Source organism: Hordeum vulgare, chromosome 6H (genome assembly GCF_904849725.1).
Source record: "Hordeum vulgare subsp. vulgare chromosome 6H, MorexV3_pseudomolecules_assembly, whole genome shotgun sequence".
Lineage (NCBI taxonomy): Eukaryota > Viridiplantae > Streptophyta > Magnoliopsida > Poales > Poaceae > Hordeum > Hordeum vulgare.
The window spans coordinates 385,632,675-385,650,806 of record NC_058523.1 but is presented as its reverse complement, the minus strand read 5'-3'; positions in this window follow the sequence as shown (position 1 = coordinate 385,650,806).

The window sequence follows — 18,132 nt, the reverse complement described above, 5'->3', positions numbered from 1 at the left end:
ACGGCACTCAGGCCCCAGTGACAAGCATTAAGCATAACAAAGTAGTAGCAACATCAATTTTAGAACATAGTGGATACTAGGGATCAAACCCCATCAAAACTAACTCGATTACATGATAGATCTCATCCAACCCATCACCGTCCAGCAAGCCTACGGTGAGATTACTCACGAACGATGAAGAGCATCATGGAATTGGCAATGAAGGATGGTTGGTGATGACGACGTCGTCGATTTCCCCTCTCCGGGGCCCAGAAGGGACTCCAGATCCGCCCTGTGGAGGAAGAACAGGTGGTGGCGGCGGCTCCGTGTCATGAAACGCGATGAACTCTTCTCTCTTAATTTGTTCTGGGCAAGAGAGAATCTATAGAGATGGAGTTGGAGGTTGCGGAGCCACGAGGGCCTCACAAGCCTGCGAGGCGCGACCAGGGGGCGCCTCCTGGGCTTGTGGGCTCCTCGCTCCGTCCCTCCAGGTAATTCTTGCGCCAGTTTTTTTTATATATTCTACAAAAAATCCTCGTAAATTTCCAGGTCATTCTGAGAACTTTTATTTCTACGCAAAAACAACACCATGGCAATTCTGCTGAAAACAACGTCAGTCCGGGTTAGTTCCATTCAAATCATGCAAATTAGAGTCCAAAACAAGGGCAAAAGAGTTTGGAAAAGTAGATATGATGGAGACGTATCAACTCCCCCAAGCTTAAAGCCTTGCTTGTCCTCAAGAAATTCAGTTGACAAACTGAAAGAGACAAAAGAAAAACCTTTACGAACTCTGTTTGGTCTTGTTGTTGTAATTATGTCTAACTCATATTTAGATTTTCAGCAAGATCATAAGCTAACCACATAAGCAATGACATTTATGTCCCATGATGTACTCATATCAATAGCATAATCAACTAGCGAGCAATAATAATAAGTTTCAAACGTCAACACTTCAATCAAAAACAATCATGAAACAATACGAACATGATGTATCTTGCTAGCCCTTTCTGAGACTGCAAAACATAAATGCAGAGCACCTCCAAAGACCAAGGGCTGACTGAACGTTGTAATTTATGACAAAGAAGATCCAGTCACAGTCATACTCAATATCAATTAATAGCAAAGCATAAAAATCACGGAGGTGCTCTCTAATTGGTGCCTTTTAAAAGAAGAGGATGACTCAACATAAACGTAAATAGATAGGCCCTTAGCAGAGGGAACCATTGATTTGCAGAGGTGCCAGAGCTCAAGATTTTAAAACAGAGATAAATAATTTTGGGTGGCATGCTTTCATTGTCAACGCGATGACCAAGAGTTTTCACCATCTTCCGAAACAGAAAAGTAAAGTTTTGACTCCCCCACCACCGATCAATCACACTCCACGACTAGCTGAATCCTCGGGTGCCGTGCATACCAACAACAATCGAGGGGGAGTTTTGTTTGCAATTATATTTTCGATTTGAGCATGGAACTGGACATTCTGATTACTGGCCCCTTTCTCGTGAGTGATAGTGAATAAACACGTATCGAGGATAACACACCTAGCATGGAAGATACTGACCGCCCCTTGTCACCACATGAGCGGTTCGGGCATACAAAACATATTATTAGTTGAAGATTTAGAGAGTGGCACATGCAAATTTACTTGGAATGGCACGTAGGTACCGCATATAGGTAGGTATGGTGGACTCATATGGAACAACTTTGGGTTTATGGAAGTGGATGCACAAGTAGTATTCCCGCTTAGTACAAGTGAAGGCTAGCAAAAGACTGGTAAGCGACCAACTAGAGAGCGACAAGAGTCATCAATATGCATTGAAATTAACCAACGTTGAGTGCAAGCAAGAGTAGGACATAAATCACCATAAACATGAATATCATAGAGGCTATGTTGATTTTGTTTCACCTACATGCGTGAACATGTGCCAAGTCAAGCCACTTGAATCACTCAAAGGAGGATACCATCCTATCATACTACATCATAATCATCTTTGAAATTCATGTTGGCAACCAAGACAAACCATTATAAACTCCTAGCTAATTAAGCATGACATCAAAAACTATGATCTCTAAGTTGTCATTGCAAACATGTTTCTCTCATAACAAAGCTGAATTAGGAACGATGAGCTAGTCATATTTACAAAAAACAAAATAAGTCGAGTTCATACCAGCTTTTCCAGGCTCAGTCACTTCATCATATATCGTCATCATTGCCTTTCACTTGCACGACCGAATGATGTGAATAATAATGAGAGTGTTCGTGCATTGGACTAAGATGGAATCTACAAGCAAACTCTGAGGAGAAGACAAAGTAATATGGCTCTTGAACAGATAAACAAATATGCATGTGAGAGCCACTAAACATTTTAACCATGGTCTTCTACCTTGACCCAAAGAAAAAGAAAACTATTTACACGGGAAAGCTCCCAAGAAACAAAAGAAGAACGGGAAATCCTTTTGGGTTTTCTTTTTAAACACCATAAGCAAGCTAGAAAGTAAACTTACAACTATTTTTTTTGTTTTTCTCAATTTAAACAAACACACGAGAATAAAGGGAGAAAAATAAATAAACTAGCATGGATGATACAATGGCAAGGTGTGAACACCGACTATCAAAGTGAATGTGTGAGCATAAATATAAAGTCGGTGAGAAACACGTACTCCCCCAAGCTTAGGCTTTTGGCCTAAGTTGGTCTACTCTCACGGCTGGTCCGGGCGATATCCAAAATCATAATGGGGGTTGTATGGGACCGCGGTAGCTACCGCCTGAATAGCTGCCTCACGGAGGCGAGCAGCCTTTGCCTCCCTCTCATACTCCTCTGAGTCTCCTTTGGTTATGTAATATCTCTATTTTACCTGAAATTCAAAGAAGGCAGGAGTAGGAAGGGTAATACGGAAAACACGTTGTCGGTTAAATATTAACCGGTATAGGAGGGATTCATTATCCCTCTCAAGGAAATGATAACGTGTCATAGCAGCGCGATCAAGGAAAGCTGTATGGAGCGGGGGATCTCCTGTGCGGATGGGTATTCCAAGAAAATTTGCTATGCGAGTGGCATAGATCCCACCAAAGAAATCCCCTTCATTAGCATTATTATTTAGCCTCCTCGCGATTATATGTCCCATGTTGAAACTTCTATCATCCGTTACTGCGCTCTTAAGAATACTATGGTCAGGTGCGCAGAGGTGACAATGCTCAATCTTGCCGTTAATGCATCTACCTATGAAGAGGGCAAAATAATGTAAGGCAGGGAAATGAATGCTCCCCATGGTAGCCTACGTAATATCTCTAGTTTCTCCAATAGTTATACTAGAAATAAAATCTCTAACCGAAGACTCAGGATGATCATTGGGACTACCCCAATCAGGTATCTTGCAAATTCTATTAAAATCCTGTAAATCCATGGTATACGATTTGTCATAAAGATCAAAAAGTATGGATGAGTCACGGCCAACTGAAAATTTGAATCTATGAACAAAAGAGGCAGTGTGTGTAGTATACTGTTCGCATTTGTCGGAGATGAATTCTTCGAGCCCGGTGTTGTGAACAAATGTATCAAACTCGTCCTTGAAACCTGCATCAATCATGAATTCATCGGAAGGCCATTCATATGGTTGTACATGTGCGTTTCTCGGCTGATAAGGATCGGGCTCTCGAATCGAGAGACGGGGACCCCTTTTGCTTGAGGAACCACCATGATAGTTTCTCATGAACATCTTCTTTTTCTGAAATTTTTAGTGACTCAAAAGAAAAGTGAACAAGGCTCAACAAAACTCATAGCAATTACTCCTACAAGTGCCTAGAGGCCATATCATGCATCAAAACTACTTGGGACCAACTAAAATTAACATGCAAGCTCAAGAACAGGGTCACCAAGGCAGCAAAAATACGCAACGAATAAAGCACTAGAGCAAAAACTAATTGGACCAATGGAGGAGTCACATACCAAGGAACAATTCCCCAAAATAGTTTGGTGAATGGGGCCTCGCACAAGGAGATCGAAAAATGCAACAAGAAGAGCAAGAACACGGGTTTGAGCTGTGGAATGATTTTTTCTGGAGGTAGAAGAAGGAGATGGGAGCTGGAATAAGTGGAGGGGGGCACGTGGGACCCACAAGCCTGCCAGGCGCGTCCAGGGGGGTGCCCGCGCCTCCTGGGCTTGTGGCCCACTGGTGCATCCCCTTACTAGCTTTCTATCTCAGAAATTTTCGAATATTCCAGAAAAAATCATACTTGAATTTCACGGCAATTGAAGAACTTTTATTTTCGGGACACTTTTCTAAGGGACCGAAAAAGCAGAAAACAGGAAAAATAAAGCTAAATTTATCATTTTTCTTCTAAACAACAGAAAGTAAAAGTCCGGAACAGAAGGTTGTGACTCCTAGATTCATCCATCTCATGGTCATCAAAAGAAATCTGTCAATGAGGTTGATCAAGTCTCCTTGACAAACCTTTTTCGAATCACATAAAACCGGAGAATTTTTGAATAATCGCTAGGTTACCTCAACAGGGATGTGCATATCCCCAACAAGTAAATCATACTTCATCTTGACAGTAGGTATAGGGCATTCAAAGCTTCCAATAAGAATTGATGAAGATTTTTCAATAGCGTTGATGCAATGTACTCGATATTGTTTCTTCGGAAAGTACACCGTGTGCTCATTACCATTAACATGGAAAGTGACATTGCCTTTGTTGAAATCAATAACAGCCCCTGCAATGTTTAAAAAGGGTCTTCCAAGGATGACCGCCATGGCATCATCCTCGGGAATATCCAAAATAACAAAGTCCGTTAAGATAGTAACGTTAGCAACCACAACAGGCACATCCTCGCAAATGCCGATAGGAAAAGCAGTTGATTTGTCGGCCATTTGCAAAGACATTTCAGTGGGTGTCAACTTATCCAAATCAAGTATATGATAAAGAGAGAGAGGCATAACACTAACACCAGCTCCAAGATCGCATAAAGCGGTTCTAACATAATTTCCTTTAATGGAGCAAGGTATAGTGGGCACTCCGGGATCACCTAGTTTCTTAGGAGTCCCACCCTTGAAGGTGTAATTAGCAAGCATGGTGGAAATCTCAACCTCAGGTATCTTCCTCTTATTAGTCACAATATATTTCATGTACTTAGCATAAGGAGACATTTTGAGCATATCTGTCAAACACATTTGCAGAAAGACATGTCTAATCATTTCAACAAAGCGCTCAAAATCCTCATCATCCTTTTTCTTGGATAGTTTGGGAGGAAAGGGCATTGGTTTCTGAACCCATGGTTCTCTTTCTTTACCATGCTTCCTAGCAATAAAGTCGTTCTTATCATATGTCCTGTTCTTAGGTTGTGGGTTATCAAGATCAATAGTAGGTTCAATCTCCACATCCTTATCATTACTAGGCTGAGCATCAACATGAACACCACTATCAATATTATCACTAGGCTCATGTTCATCACCAGATTGTGTTTCCGCATCAGAAACAGAGACATCATTTGGATTCTCAGGTGTAACAACAATATGTTTGCTAGCATGCAAGTTCCTATCATCTTTCTTTTTCTTCCTATTACCAGGATGACTAGGTACCTCAGTGTTAACTCCTTGAGAATCTTGTTCAATTCTCTTAGGATGGCCCTCAGGATACAAAGGTTCCTGAGTCATTCTACCACCTCTAGTGGCGACTCTAACAGAATTGTCATTCAACTCGTTGAGCAAGTCATTTTGAGCCTTAAGTACTTGTTCTACTTGAGTAGTGACCATAGGGGCATGTTTACTCAAAAGCTTAAGATCATTGACATTTCTATCCACACAAGCACTTATATGATCAATCATACGAGCATTTTGTCTCAATTGTCTGCTAACATAATCATTGAAACTTTGTTGTTTGGCAACAAAGTTATCAAATTCATCTAAGCATAAGCTAGCAGGTTTATCATAAGGAATATCACTCTCGTTGAATCTACAAAGAGAATTTACCTCTACTACCTGTGTCGGGTTATCAAGACCATGTATTTCTTCAATAGGTGGTAGATTCTTTACATCTTCAGATTTAATACCTTTCTCTCTCATAGATTTCTTGGCTTCTTGCATATCTTCAGGACTGAGGAATAGAATACCTCTTTTCTTCGGAGTTGGCTTAGGAGGTGGTTCGGGAATAGTCCAAACATTATCATTGCTCAAGATATTATTCAATAGAATTTCAGCTTGTTCCACAGTTCGTTCCCATAAAACACAACCAGCACAACTATCTAGGTGGTCCCTAGAAGCATCGGTTAGTCCATTATAAAAGATATCAAGTATTTCATTTTTCTCAAGAGGGTGATCAGGCAAAGCATTCAGTAACTGGACAAGCCTCCCCCAAGCTTGTGGGAGACTCTCTTCTTCAACTTGCACAAAGTTATACATATCGTGAAAGGCAACTTGTTTCTTATGGGCAGGAAAATATTTCTCAGAGAAGTAGTATATCATATCCTGGGGACTACGCACACAACCAGGAGAGAGAGAAGTAAACCAAGTCATAGCATCACCCTTTAGTGAGAAAGGAAACAACTTAAGGATATAGTAATGGCAATTTTTTTTCTCATTCGTGAATAGGGTGGCTATATCATTCAACTTAATAAGATGTGCTACAACCATTTCAGACTCATAACCATGAAAAGGATCAGATTCAACCAAAGTGATCAACTCAGGATCAACACAGAATTCATACTCCTTATCAGTAACAAAGATGGGTGAAGTAGCAAACTTAGGATCGTATTTCATTCTAGCATTCAGAGATTTTCCTTTCCACTTGCGCAATAAATTCTCAAGATAATAGCTATCCTTACAAGCAAGAAAGTCTTCAGCTACCTCTCCCTCCATAACATAACGCTCAGGCATATTAGGCAATTCATATCTAGGAGAGCTAGTTCTAACAGGTGAAACAACAGGTTCTACTTGAATAATTTCATCAGTTTCAGAAGTATCATCACATTCAGCAGCAACTCTAGCAATTTGTGCATCAAGAAATGCACCCAGTGGCAAAGCAGTATCAAGCAAAGCATCATCATAAGCATCATGGATAGCAGAAGCAGCATCATCAAGCACATGCGACATATCAGAATTACCAATAGGTGGCGGTGTCACAAATTTACTCATAAATGAAGGTGAATCAAGTGCATATCTAGATGGCAGTTCCTTACCTGTCCTCGTAGTTGAGGGCAAGACTTCAGTTTTTGGATCTCTCGGATTCCTCATAGTGATCAACAGACGTAAATCCCAAGTGACTCAAAGAATAGAGCTATGCCTCCCCGGCAACGGCGCCAGAAAATAGTCTTGATAACCTCACAATTATAGGGGATCGCAACCGTTTTCGAGGGTAGAGTATTCAACCCAAATTTATTGATTCGACACAAGGGGAAGCCAAAGAATATTCTCGGGTATTAGCAGTTGAGTTGTCAATTCAACCACACCTGAAAGACTTAGTATCTGCAGCAAAGTTTCAGTAGCAGAGTAGTGTGATAGTAACGGTAGGAGCGGTAACAGTAGCAGTAGTGACGGCAGTAGCGGTAACAGTAGCAGTAGTGACAGCAGTAGCGGTAAAGTAACTTAGCAAGGACCAGTAGGAAAAGACTCGTAGGCATTGGATCGGTGATGGATAGTTATGTCGGATGACATTCATCATGTAACAGTTATAACATAGGGTGATATGTAACTAGCTCCTGTTCGCCAATGTAATGTAGGCATGTATTCCGTATTTAGTCATACGTGCTTATGGAAAAGAACTTGCATGACATCTATTGTCCATCCCTCCCGTGGCAGCGGGGTCCTAATGGAAACTAAGGGATATTAAGGTCTCCTTTTAATAGAGAACCGGAAAAAAGAATTCGCACATAGTGAATACATGAAATCATACTATGGTCATCTCGAGGAGTGGTTCCGGCTGTTGTTACTCCGGGGTTGCCGGGTCATAACACATAGTAGATGACTACAACTTGCAAGATAGGATCAAGAACACACATATATTGATGAAAACATAATAGGTTCAGATCTGAAATCATGGCACTCGGGCCCTAGTGACAAGCATTAAGCATAGCAAAGTAGTAGCAACATCAATCTTAGAACATAGTGGATACTAGGGATCAAACCCCATCAAAACTAACTCGATTACATGATAGATATCATCCAACCCATCACCTTCCAACAAGCCTACGATGAGATTACTCACAAACAATGAAGAGCATCATGGAATTGGCGATGAAGGATGGTTGGTGATGATGACGACGCCGATTTCCCTCTCCGGAGCAAGAACGGACTCCAGATCTTCCCTCCAGAGGAAGAATAGGTGGTGGCGGTGGCTCCATGTCGTGAAACGCGATGAACTCTTCTCTCTTAATTTTTTCTGGACGAGAGAGAATATATAGAGCTGGAGTTGGAGGCTGCGGAGCCACGAGGGCCTCACAAGCCTGCCAGGCGCGGCCAGGGGGGGCGCTGTCATGCCCAAGATGCGACCCTATCCTCAATTTGGCACGAAGGCCTCGTCAGGGATAGAAGCGCATCTCGTCGTGTCGCAAGAATGGATGTCGTTAGAAGTACATGTACTGAAAAGAAGAGATATATAAATAGAATTGGCTTACACTCGCCACAAGCTACATCAGAGTCACATCAGTACATTACATAATCATCAAGAGTAAGAGTAGTGTCCGACTAGGGACGAAAACAAACGAGAAAAGAAGAACGACGTCCATCCTTGCTATCCCAGGCTGCCGGCCTGGAACCCATCCTAGATCGATGATGAAGAAGAAGAAGAAGCAACTCCAAATGAACAATCAACGCGCTCGCGTCAAGTAACCTTTACCTGTACCTGCAACTGGTGTTGTAGTAATCTGTGAGCCACAGGGGACTCAGCAATCTCATTTCCAAAGGTATCAAGACTAGCAAAGCTTATTAGGTGAGGTATGGTAAAGTGGCGAGGTTGCAGCAGCGGCTAAGCATATATTTGGTGGCTACACTTACGAGTACAAGAATTAAGAGGGGGAAGATCTACGCATAACGGGCGTGAACTATGGATGATCAAATGAATGATCCTGAACACCTACGTACATCAGACATAACCCCACCGTGTCCTCGATCGGAGAAGGCACTCACGGTTACGCACATAGTTGGCATATTTTAATTAAGTTAACTTCAAGTTATCTAGAACCAGTGTTAAACAAAGCTTCCACGTTGCCACATAACCGCGGGCACGACTTTCCGAAAAGATTTAACCCTGCAGGGAGGCTCCAACTAGTCCATCACAAATTATCACAAGCAGCATAGAAATCCTCAATCACGAAGCTCGCGATCTCGTCGGATTCCCTAGTGGATAACCTCAACTCTGAGATTACCCAAAGCATCACCGAAATACCGATGCACAAGATATCTCGTCAAAGGTAAAACTAATCCAGCAAGGCCGCCCGACGTGTCGACGATCCCGATAGGAGTCGCGGACCTCGTTCTCAGGACACGACGGATGGGTCACACTAGGAGAACCAAACCTCGGGTTGCCCCGCGGTGGCCCCGTAGTTTGCCAGTTTGGACAAACACTCATGAGAAGCACTGGCCCGGGGGTTGATTAAATTAGTCCGCGGGTGCCGGTGGGTCCCTATGCATTATTATTAGGTTATTAGGCAAATGTAGTACCAAAGTTGGGCCTTGCCAGACCAGTCTTAATCTAAAACGAATTATCAAGGGGGTCCCCATAACAACCCCGATCGTGTTAGGAGTACTCATTTATGGAACATAACACCAGTAGCCGAAAACTAAGGGGCAAAGGTGGAACAAAACACCAGGCTAGAAAGGCCGAGCCTTCCACCTTTTACCAAGTATATAGGTGCATTAAATTAAATAGCATTTAATATGGTGATATAACAAGGAACCCATGCTTTCACATGCAAGCATCTGCACCTGCAACTAGCAACGCTATCAATAGGGTTAAGCAAGCGGTAACATAGCCAATCAGTGGTTTGCTAGGTCGAACAGGTTGAAGATTTTCATCGCATTGTTGAGAGGCTGATATTTAACATGTGGCAGGCAACGAGACATAAACGACAGCAACGGTAAAACTAGCATGGCAATGATAGTAATGGTATTTGGGGAAATGGTCATCTTGCCTGAGATCCCGCTTGGAAGAAGAATGCCTCCGTGAAGCAAACTATGGATGATCAAATGAATGATCCTGAACACCTACCTACGTCAGACATAACCCCACCGTGTCCTCGATCGGAGAAGGAACTCACGAAAGAGACAGTCACGGTTACGCACACAGTTGTCATATTTTAATTAAGTTAACTTCAAGTTATCTAGAACCAGTGTTAAACAAAGCTTCCACGTTGCCACATAACCGCGGGCACGGCTTTCCGAAAAGATTTAACCCTGCAGGGGTGCTCCAACTAGTCCATCCCAAATTACCACAAGCCGCATAGAAATCCTCAATCACGAAGCTCGCGATCTCGTTAGATTCCCTAGTGGAAAAAGAATGCCTCCGTGAAGCAGATGAACCGACGTAGTCGAACGGGTCCTCACATCCGACACGCTTGCGGAGCTCTATCGAGACGGGGGAAACCGGTAACAAGCATCAACACACGATATTCACCACAAGATGCACAACACAAAATGCAACCCACATATGATGCATGAGCAGCTGAATACATGCAAGTCACGGCATGACAATTCACGACAAACAAACACTACACATTAAGTGAAGTTCAATATGCAATGAGTTGCATATTGACAAAACTCCACGTTTATTTATTTTAGTTCTATCCCGATTAGATACACGACAATATTAAATGTTGTTAAACATGGCAAGAGGTGAAACGCAAATTAATCTACCTAGCTAGGCATTTTAAATGAGGTCGGAAACAACTTATAGCATCTCCGAAATGACCCCACGCGTTAAATTCTAGTTCTGTCCAGATTTGTCCTAATCACATTTTAGGTTTGTTAAACGGAAAAGCAAAGTGGTTCACGTGATACTACTCGTCATTCTGCTCCATTTACATATATGGCACAACTCCAACGGAGCTACGGACAAATAGTTACGACCTAAATCGTTTTCAACACGGCGACACGCAAACCGATGCAAACAGCACACTAAACAGTTCTAGTTATGCATGAGAGTTGGACAATATTACTCTATGCAAAATTCTAGCCAAGTTACATATTTAACTCGTCGGAAACTGACGCACAGAATAAAAGTTAGGCGCGTTTGAAAATTATGCTTTTTTCTGAAATTAATAATTTGCACGACTAAAAAAATGGGGTTTATTGGGATCGATCCCAAGACCCCCACGGTTTCAAGCCTACAGGCTAACCAGCTCGGCTAGCAATGAGCCGCTGATGCAAGGAGGATATGGCACAAGATGTAACACACGCTCGCGCAACAGCCATAGACTAAACTGAATTAACAGAAAACAAAACCCAAAATATAGACCGATTGGGATTTGATCCCTGGTCTCTTGGGTGGAGGCTAACTGCACTAGCCAACTCGGCTGGGACTCCCCTCGTGTTCTAACCTACATGCGTCTCTAAATAACCCTACGTGATAGAACGGATCTTGGAAAGAAAAGCTCCAGGTACAGTTACGGGAATACATCCCACAATGGGGGAAGAGGTCAGCGCCATGCCAACGATCTCCGGCGCCGATTCCGGCGGGGAACGGCAGAGAAGGGTCGGGTGGTGGCTCTCGCTGGATCTGGCCGGGGTGGCTCCATTCTCGACGGATCTGACGCGATCCGGCGGAGCTTGGCCTCCATGGCTGTGTACCTGCGGGGAAGAAAAGGGCACGCAGAGGAAGCTTAGAGAAGTGGGGAGAAAACGGAGAGAGGAGGAAGAAGGCCGGCGCGAGGAGCGACCTAGGTGAGCGGCGACGCCTGTCCTTCGGTGACGCTCGCCGGTGCGGCTGCCGGCGGCTCACCACATTGTCTCGGGCGCGTGGGAGCTCGGGAGGAGGCGTGGGCGAGGCGGCGACCGGATCTGGCTTGGCGGCGAGCGGAGGCGCACGCGGGCAGGATGGGGCGACGAGGAGGGGCCCCCGACGGCCAAGCCGGCCGGCGGCGGCGCGGCGACTAGTGGGAGACGCTCGGGTAGACAGGGCGTGCTCCTGCGGGAGGAGCTCGGGGAGAGGGAGAATCCCCTGTGGTCGCGCGGACATTGTCCACCAGAGTGGACATTGTCCGGTAGGTGGGATTTTGGGCAAATCTGAGCCATTAGATGTGAATCCAATGGCCAGATTTGTTCAGAGGGTTTGGGTTGCGGGATTTAGAAGGGTGAGGGCTAGCAGGTGGAGTTTTTGAGGGGGGTGGCTGCAAAAATGGCTAGGGGAAACCCTAGTGAAGTGAGAGGGTCTCTCTAGGGGGGTGATACTTATATAGGGTTGGTCTCTGGTCGGGTGGACCTGGTTCGTCCGATCGCGATCCGATGACCACGAACGGAGGAAGTGGCTAGGTGGCACTACCGACCTGTGTAGACGGGCTAAGTAGGGGAGAGAGGGAAATAGTGCGGCGCGGCAACATGATTTAAAACACCGGCACACTTCCGACGATAGGCCGAATATGGTGCCGCTACGGTCGACCGTTCGGATACCAGACGGACTCCGGTGGCGACGAAATTCGACAGGCGGCCTAGCTAGAACTAATTACGACCGCATGACAAGTTTCACCCCGATCAGAGGAAGTTTTACGTACACTTTTAAAAACAGGGATTTGACGATGCCACGGGCGCGTGCGAGTGCGGTCGGACTCAGAACGGACAACGGCAAGAACCGGCAACTACTAACGGATGCAAGTTTGAAAACTGGCGGCAACGGAGATACCGATGCAATGCAGATGATGCGCATGATGCGATGATGATGCGACAAAAGAAAATACGCACACGACGAAAACGGAAAGAAAAGGGGAATCTTGTGGAACGTCGGTCTCGGGCTATCACAGGCGCCTCCTGGGCTTGTGGGCTCCTGGCTCCGTCCCTCCAGGTAATTCTTGCGCCAGTATTTTTTATATATTCCACAAAAAATCCTCGTAAATTTCCAGGTCATTCCGAGAACTTTTATTTCTGCGCAAAAACAACACCATGGCAATTGTGTTGAAAACAACGTCAGTCCGGGTTAGTTCCAATCAAATCATGCAAATTAGAGTCCAAAACAAGGGCAAAAGAGTTTGGAAAAGTAGATACGATGGAGACGTATCAATGGCAAACAGGTTGAAACAAATCCTGTCGTATATCATCTCGGAAGAACAATCAACTTTTGTCTCCGGGAGGCTCATCACGGACAACATTATCAGTGCCTGCAAATGTTTACACTTTATGAAGCACAACAAGGCCAAAGCAAATAGGTATTGTGCATTGAAACTTGACATGATGAAGACATATGATAGGTTGGAGTGGAACTACTTGGAAACTATGATGCTGAAATTGGGGTTTGATCAAACCTAGGTTCACACCATCATGGGTATGGTGTGTTATGTATCCTTATTAGTTTTGTTCAATGCAGACAGACTCGAATAGTTTGTTCTGGGTAGAGGTATTCGGCAGGGAGATCAAATTTCTGTTGGGGAACGTCGCATGGGAAACAAAAAAAATTCCTACGCTCACCAAGATCAATCTATGGAGACTAACATCTACGAGAGAGGGGAGTGCATCTACATACCCTTTTAGATCGCTAAGCGGAAGCTTATATAACGCGGTTGATGTAGTCGAATGTCTTCGCGATCCAATCACAATCTTTCCCGCGATCTCATCACAATCCGTCCTGCGATCCCATCATGATCCATCCCGATCTAGTGTCGAACGGACGACACCTCCACGTTCAGCACACGTATAGCTCGATGACAATCTCCACCTCCTTGATCCAGCAAGCAAGTAGTGCAGAGGTAGATGAGTTCTCTGTCAGTGCGACAACATGGCAGCGATGGTGGTGGAGCTGTTCCGGCAGGGCTTCACCAAGCAATACGGGAACTGATCTAGAGGAGAAAAGTGATCTATGGGAGAGACATGGCTGCATCGTGGCATAGGTGCGTTTCATCCCTCTCTCCCCATCAATATATATAAGGGGAAGGGAGAGGAGGGTTGCGCCCTAGGGTTTTCCCTTGGGGGCCGCGACCAAAGGAGAGGTTGGGCGGCTGCCCTAGGGGTGGCTTGCCACCCAAGTTAGGGTGGCGCCCCCTCTAGGGTTGTACCTCCACCAGCCCAGCCACATGGGACTCAGGTGGGGAGGTGTGCCCAGCCCTCCAGGTCTGGTGTCCCCTTCCGGTGGACCCCCAGAACCCTTCCGGCACCCCCCATATGCTACCGGTGATGCCCGAACTTTTTTTTGGTGACCAACGCGGAACTTACCATATATCAATCTTTACCTCCGCACCATTCTAGAGCTCCTCATGACATCCAGGATCTCATACGGGACTCTGAACAACCTTCGGTCGCCAACATACATAACTCAATTATACCAAACGTTATCGAACCTTAAGTGTGCACACCCTACGGGGTCGAGAACTATGTAGACATGACCTGAGACACTCTCCGGTTAATAACAAATAAGGGGGACCTGGATGCCCATATTGTCTCCTACATATTCTATGAAGATCTTTATCGGTCGAACCACGATGTCAAAGATTCAACCAATCCCATACACTCTTCCATTTGTCCATCACTATGTTACTTGCCCGAGATTCGAATGTCAGTATCTCCATACCTAGTTCAATCTCGTTACCAACAAGTCTCTTTACTTGTTCCATAATACAAGATCCCGTGACTAACTTCTTAGTCACATTGCTTGCAAGCTCATCGTGATATTGTATTACCGAGTGGTCCCCAGAGATACCTGGGCGCCATACGAAGTGACAAATCCCAGTCTCGATTCACGCCAACCCAACAGACACGTTTGGATATACCAGTAGAGCACCTTTACAATCACCTAGTTACGTTGTGATGTTTGATACACACAAGGCATTCCTCCGGTGCACGGGAGTTGCATGATCTCATGATCATACAAACAGATACTTGACATGTAGAAAACATTAGCAATAAACTGACACGATCACATGCTACATTTATAGTTTGGGTCTTCTCCATCACATCATTCTCCTAATGATGTGATCCCGTTATCGAATGACAACTCATGTCTATGGTCAAGAAACCTTGACCATCTTTGATCAACGAGCTAGTCCTTAGAGGCTCACTAGGGACAGTGTGTTGTCTATGTACCCACACATGTATTTGAGTTTCCAATCAATACAATTATAGCATGGATAATAAACGATTATCATGAACAAGGAAGTATATAATAATAACTAATTTATTATTGCCTTTAGGGCATATTTCCAATAGTCTCCCACTTGCACTAGAGTCAATAATTTAGTTCGCATCATTATGTCATTCACACCCAATGAGTTCTCGGGTTTATCATGTTTTGCTTGTGACAGAGGTTTTAGTCAACGGGTCTGAACCTTTTAGATCTATGTGTGCTTTACAAATATCTATATCAAACTGTAGATGCGGCTACCACGCTCCATTTGGAACTATTCCAAAGGATTGCTCCATTGTACGAATCCGGTATGCTACTCGGAGTCATCCGGATTGGTGTCAAAGCTTGTATCAACGTAACCCTTTACAACGAACTCCTTTATCACCTCCATAATTGAGAAACATTTCCTTAGTCCTCAAGTTACTAAGGATAATTTGACTGATGTCCAGTGATCAATTCCTGGATCACTCTTGTACCCCTTTACAGGCTCATGGTAAGGCACACATCACGTGCGGTACACAACATGGCATACTATAGAGCCTACGGCTAAGGCATAAGGGATGACCATCGTCCTTTCTCTTTCTTTTGCCATGGTCGATCTTTGAGTCTTACTCAAATTCACACCTTACAATACACGTAAGAGCTCCTTCTTTGACTGGTCTATTTTGAACTCCTTCAAAATCTTGTCAAGGTATGTATTCATTGAAAGTTTTATCAAGCGTCGTGATCTATCTCTATAGATCTTGATGCTCAAAGTTCAAGTGGCTTTAATCCAGGTTTTCCTTTGAAAAACACCTTTCAAACAACCCTATATGCTTTACAGAAATCCTACATCATTTCTGATCAACAATATGTCAACCACATGTACTTATCAGAAATTCTATAGTGCTCCCACTCACTTTGTTGGAAATACAAGTTTCTCATAAACTTTGTATAAACCCAAAAGCTTTGATCATCTCATCAAAGCATATATTCCAACTCTGAGATGCTTGCTCCAGTCCATAGAAGGATCGCCGGAGCTTGCATATTTATTAGCATCCTTAGGATCGACAAAACCTTCTAGTTGTATCACATACAATCTTTCCTCAAGTAAACCGTCAAGGAAACAATGTTTTGACATCCATGTGCCAAATTTCATAATCGAAAAATGCAGCAACTGCTAACATAATTCCGACAGACCTAAGCATCACTACGAGTGAGAAAGTCTCATCGTAGTCAACTCCTTGAACTTGTGAGAAACCTCTTTGCGATAAGTCGAGCTTTTCTAAAATGGTGCATTTACCATCATCGTGTTTCTTCCTTTTAAAGATCCATTTGTACTTAATAGCCTTACGACCATCAAGTACTTATTCCAAAGTCCACACTTTGTTTTCATACATGGATCCTATCTCGGATTTCATGGCCTCTAGCCATTTGTCGGAAGCCGGTCCCACCATCGCTTCTCCATAGTTCGTATGTTCATTGTTTTCCAACAACAAGAACTCCAAGACATGATTACCGTACCACTCTAGAGCAGTACGTGTCCTTGTCGACCTACAAGGTTTGGTAGTAACTTGATCTGAAGCTTCATCATCATCATCATCAGCTTCCACTTCAACTAGTGTAGGCGCCAGAGGAACAATTTCCTGCGCCATTCTACTCTCTGGTTGAAGTGACGGTTCAGAAACCTCATCAAGTTCCACCATCCCCCACTCAATTCTTTCGAGAGAAACTCTTACTTGAGAAAGAACCCGTTTTAATCAACAAACACTTTGTTTTCGGATCTGAGATAGGAGGTATACCTAATCGATTCCTTTGGTTATCATACGAAGATGCAATTATCCGCTTTGGGTTCGAGCTTATCAGGCTACAGCCTTTGACATAAGCATCACAGCCCCAAACTTTAAGAAACGACAACTTAGGTTTTTTTAAACCATAGTTCATATGGTGTCATCTCAATGGAATTATGTGGTACCCTATTAAAGTAAATGCGATTGTCTCTAATGCATAACCCCAAAAATGATAGTGGTAATTCGATAAGAGACATCATAGTATGCACCATATCCAATATGGCGCAACTATGACGTTCGGACACACCATCACACTATGGTGTTCTAGGTGGCATGAGTTGCAAAACAATTTCCACATTGTATACCAAACTCGCTACTCAGATATTCATCTCTACGATCATATGGTAGAAATTTCATCCTCTTGTCACGACGATCTTCAACTTCACTCTGAAATTACTTGAACTTGTCAATAATTCAGACTCGTGATTCATCAAGTAAATACACCTATATCTACTCAAATTATCTGTGAAGTAAGAACATAACGATATCCACTACGTGCCTCGGCACTCATTGGACTTCATACATCAAAATGTATTATTTCCAATAAGTCACTTGCTCATTCCATCTCACTAGAAAATGAATCCTTCAATCATCTTGCCCATGTTGCATGATTTGCATGTCTCAAGTGATTCAAAATGAAGTGAGTCCAAAATATCCATCTGCATGGAGTTTCTTCATGCGTTTACACCAATAGGCATGGTTCACATGTCTGAAACGATTCAAAAACGAGTGAGTCCAAAGATCCATCAACATGGATATTCTTCATGCGTTTTATACCAATATGACTTAAGCGACAGTGCCACAAGTATGTGGTATTATCATTACCACTTTGTATCTTTTGGCATCAATATTATGAACATGTGTATCACTATGATCGAGATTCAATAAACCATTCATATTAGGTGCATGACCATTGAAGGTTTTAATCAAGTAAATAGAGTAACCATTATTCTCTTCAAATGAATAATTATATTGCAATAAGCATGATCCAATCATGTTCATGCTCAACGCAAACACCAAACAACATTTAGGTTAACACTAATCCCAAAGGTAGAGGGAGCGTGCGATGGT